The sequence below is a fragment of the Hipposideros armiger genome, unplaced genomic scaffold (genome assembly GCF_001890085.2).
Source record: "Hipposideros armiger isolate ML-2016 unplaced genomic scaffold, ASM189008v1 scaffold_57, whole genome shotgun sequence".
Classification (NCBI taxonomy): Eukaryota; Metazoa; Chordata; class Mammalia; order Chiroptera; family Hipposideridae; genus Hipposideros; species Hipposideros armiger.
The window spans coordinates 4,676,044-4,680,565 of NW_017731407.1; positions in this window are offsets into that span (position 1 = coordinate 4,676,044).

Genomic DNA, 4,522 nt, shown 5'->3' on the forward strand with positions numbered 1-4,522 from the left:
AAAAAAAATAAATAAATAAAATAAACCTTGAGAAGTGTTAAAATGTTGAAATAATATAGAATATGTCCTCCTACCATAATGGCTTTAACTAAAAATTAATTAAAATAATGTAAATTAAAAATAAAATATTTAAAATTATCAACATAATCACACATTAATTATAGACTAAATAATATTGTAAAACTGAAACTAATATAATATGTCCACTATAATTGAAAAATAAAAAAAGTAAAATTAGTTTGAAAAATTTTTTAAAAAGCATAAATCAAAAGGGAAATTTGAAAGTATTTTGAATTGAATACTAATGAAAATAAAATATCAGAAGCTGTGCAATGGAACCAAAATAGAGTAAATGAAAATAAATCTTTAAATATTTTTATTACAAAAGAACAAATATTTAAAATCAATGGTCAGAGTTCTCATATTAAAAAATTACTAAAAGAAGAGCAACTTAATAAAGGTAAAGACATGAAGCAATAGAATTTTTCTTCAATGAAAAATTTAAAAAATTTAAAAAGTAAAATAAATACTTTATTTTATTCAAAATTAGTATTTTGAAATGATCAATAAATTTGATAAGCTCCTGGCTAGCCCGACCAAGAAAAAAGAGAGATGCAAACAATCACCCATATTGCCTGTCTGTGGCCAATAAGAGGGGTAAGTGATCAAGGAAACTTTTTAGGGTGACATAACTCTTCTATATTTTGACTGTGGTGGTAGCACATGACTTTATACCATTAACAAAAATTATTAAGCTGTACACTTAAATTAGTAAATGTTTCTTTCATGCAATTAAACTTCAATAGATTTTAAAGTAAAAATTATTTTAAAATTAAATGTTTGTTATTCTTCAAACTACCATGTTTGTATGATTTTCCATTTTTTCCCTTCTAATAGCTAATTCTAGAACTATTTCATTATTTCAGCTCTTATATTAAACTCATTATAAATTAAAATAGCTGTTATTATTTATGATATGGCACTGAATCATTTCTATTTAAAAGTATTTAATTATTGATGAAGAAAATTAAATATATTCAAAAGATCATGAGCAATAGGAACTCTCATTCCTTGCTAGTGGGAATGTAAAATGGTGCAGCCACTTTGGAAAATAATTTGGCAGGTTCTTACAAACTAAACACACTCTTACAATGCAATGCAGCAATCTCATTTCCTGGTATTTATCTAAAGGGACTGAATACTTATATCTACATAAAAACCTGCACACAAATATTTATAACAGCTTTATTCATAATTGCAAAAACTTGGAAGCAAATAAGGTATCCTTCAGTAGATGAACAGATAAACTATGGTATATTCAGTATTATTCTGGAATGAAGAGAAATGAGTTACCAAGCCATGCAAAGACATGGAGGAAACTTGAATTCATATTGCTAAGTGAAAGAAGCCAATTTTAAAAGGCTACATACTGTATTATTCCAACTATGTGACGTTCTGGAAGAAACAAAACAATGGAGATAATAAAATGATCAATGTTTGTCAGGGGTTGGGGCGAAAGGATGAATATGTAGGATATTTAGGGCAGTGTGAAAATACTCTGTATGATACTACAAAGGTGGGTACATGTCATATACATTTGTCCAACCCTATAGAGTATAAAATGCGAAGAGTGAACGCTAGTGCAAACTGTGGACTTCTGGTGATTATGATGTGTCAGTGTAGGTTTATCAATTATAGCAAATGTGCCATTCGGGAGGGGGTTGAGGAGGGAGGGCGCTTTTGATGATGGTGGAGGCTATACCTGTGTACAGGAAAGGGTGTATAGGAAATCTCTACAGCTTCCCCTCAGTGTTGATATAAGCAAACTGTTCTAAAAAATAGTCTTAAAAAACGTACAACAGACACATTTAATGTGAAAAACAATGTAAATATTCTTATCAGTGTACAAGCAATTACAATTTTAAGGAATACTTTTATGTAAATATTGTTGTAGGGAAAAGCTAAATAGGGGCCAAAGTAGAGGCATGGATTGGTGGTTTACTTCTGATGAGGTGTCAATACTTTTATTTGTTAATTTTTAAAATTTGTTATAGAATGTTTCAGTAAGAAAGTTGTCAAAAAATAATAGACTAACATCCATGTACTTATTGCCCAGTTTAAGAATAAAACTTATGCATCTTCTTTCTTAACCAACATTCTCAATTTGATATTCATTTTTATTTATTAGATATACTATATTTTCACTAAGTCTTTTTTGTATTTGTTTAAACTTTTATCTGAGAAATTTACTAATGTTGATATGTGTAGTCCTAGGTCATTCATTTTCATTGTCATATAATATTTCATTATATGAATAAACCACTATTACTTTGTTTATTATGGGTGATTATGTAATATGTCTTTACTTTATAAAACATAGTGGTATAAACACTCTTAATCTTGACTCTTTAAGACAAGAATCAATGTGATGTTTCTCTATGAGAAAATTTGTTGAATATAAGATAGGCACATCTGCAAATTACTTGCTCTTCCAAGTACACTAATTTAATTTCTATCATTATACTTAAGAATTATTGTTTCACCTTCTTACAAACACAATGTAATGATAGATTTTAAATTTATTAAAATAAAATAGATGAGGTAGTTCATTAATGGTTTAATTTGTGTTTTAAAATAACAAAAATAATTTTATGTAATTTATCTGTTTATGTATTATGCCACATTTATTCTTTGCCATTTTTTTAATGAGTTGTAGGATTTCCTGACATTTTTTGGATAGTATTCTTTCCTGCATATGTGAACTTCTGATATCTTTCCATATTTATTGCTTATATTTCTTGATTTATTTAATTAAATCTACTTATGAAGGTAATTGTTTTAAAAATAAAACTGAATTAATCAGTCTTTCCCTTATTTCTTGTTTAAGCTATCTTTTCCTATCTTAAAGTCTAATATATTTTATTAAGCAGTCAAGATAGCACAATAAGAAACACAGTCACACCTTTTTCTTATCTTTTGCTAGACAATAATTAATGCATGTTGGGCTTTGATGTAATCACTTAGGGCTCAATGCACCGCTTTCATTGATTTTTCCAATAAGGCTTCAAGGTATGAAACAGAAACTGCTTTCTTTATCTTCCCAGTGTTTAATTTAATTTTCTCCCCTACTGAACCAAATTATTTAATTGCTAGCTAGTCTTTATCATCTCTTCATGTTTCCCATCTATCACTAATGCAATCACAACTCATAACATTTTACATCTTAGTATTTCTAGTTATTTACTGTTTTTGCCTAGTAACTTTTTTAAATTTCAAAAATAAAATTTTTTTGTTTTTAAAAAAGCCTCCCATTATAATATAATGCCATTCCTAAGAGATAAGACTGAAAATTATGACAAATTTATCCTAACATTATTGATATTTATGTATAATTAATATAAATATATATACTATTTCATCAATATTAAATATTGTGGAATGTTTTATAACTCAAAATGTAAATATTCATTTATTTGTTGTTATGCCTATAATATTAACCCAGGTTTCTGAAACTTCTTTGTAAAAATAATTATTGTTTATTATGTAATTCTCAACTGTTGGGTCCCTTTGGTAACGTTTATTCTTGTCTTTTGTTATTCTGTATTAGTTCTTTGCTGCTTGATTTTTATTAGACAGGGTTTCTTATATGATATTCAGGTTTTGACCTAGAAAAATCTACTTAAATGCTCTTATAGAACATATTTTTAAATTAATATGCTGGATTTTTCTTTCAAATTAAATTAAAACTATTTGGAGATTCTTGAAAAAGTATACAGAAGTACAAATCCATACCCACTTTAAAAAATTATTAAGCTTATTCGAATGACATTCTTCAGTAAAATTATATAGATTTCAAGTATGCAGTTCTATAATATATTATCTATATATCACATTGTGTGCTTATCACCCAGTCAGTTCTCCTTCCATCACCATATATGTGATCCCTTTTATCCTGTTCTATCATCCTCCCTTCCCTCTTTCCCCCAGATAACCCCTAAACTGTTCTCTGTGTCTATGACTTTTTGTTTGTTTGTTTGTCTTGTTCATTTGTTGCTTTCAGTTTGATATCCCACATATGAGTGAAATCACATGGTTCTGAATTTTTTCTATCTGATGTACTTTGCTTAGCATGATAATCTCAAGATCCATCTATTAATACACTGTTGTACATGACAGTGTTTCATCTCTTCCTATGGTCAGGTAATATTCTATTTTTTATATGCACTACATCTTCTTTATCCAGTCATCTATTAAAGAACACTTCAGTTGTTTCCATGTGTTGGCCACCATGCAAATGCTGCAATGGATATAGAGGTACATATATCTTTACAGATAAATGTTTTCAAATTTACAAATGTCCCCAAATAGCCAAAGCAATCCTGAGGAAAAAGAACAAGGCCAGAGGTGTCACACTCCCTGACTTCAATTTATACTACAAAGGGACAGTAATCAAAACAGCACAGTATTTGCAGAAAAACAGGCACACAGATCAATGGAATAGAATTGAGAACCCAGAAATAAA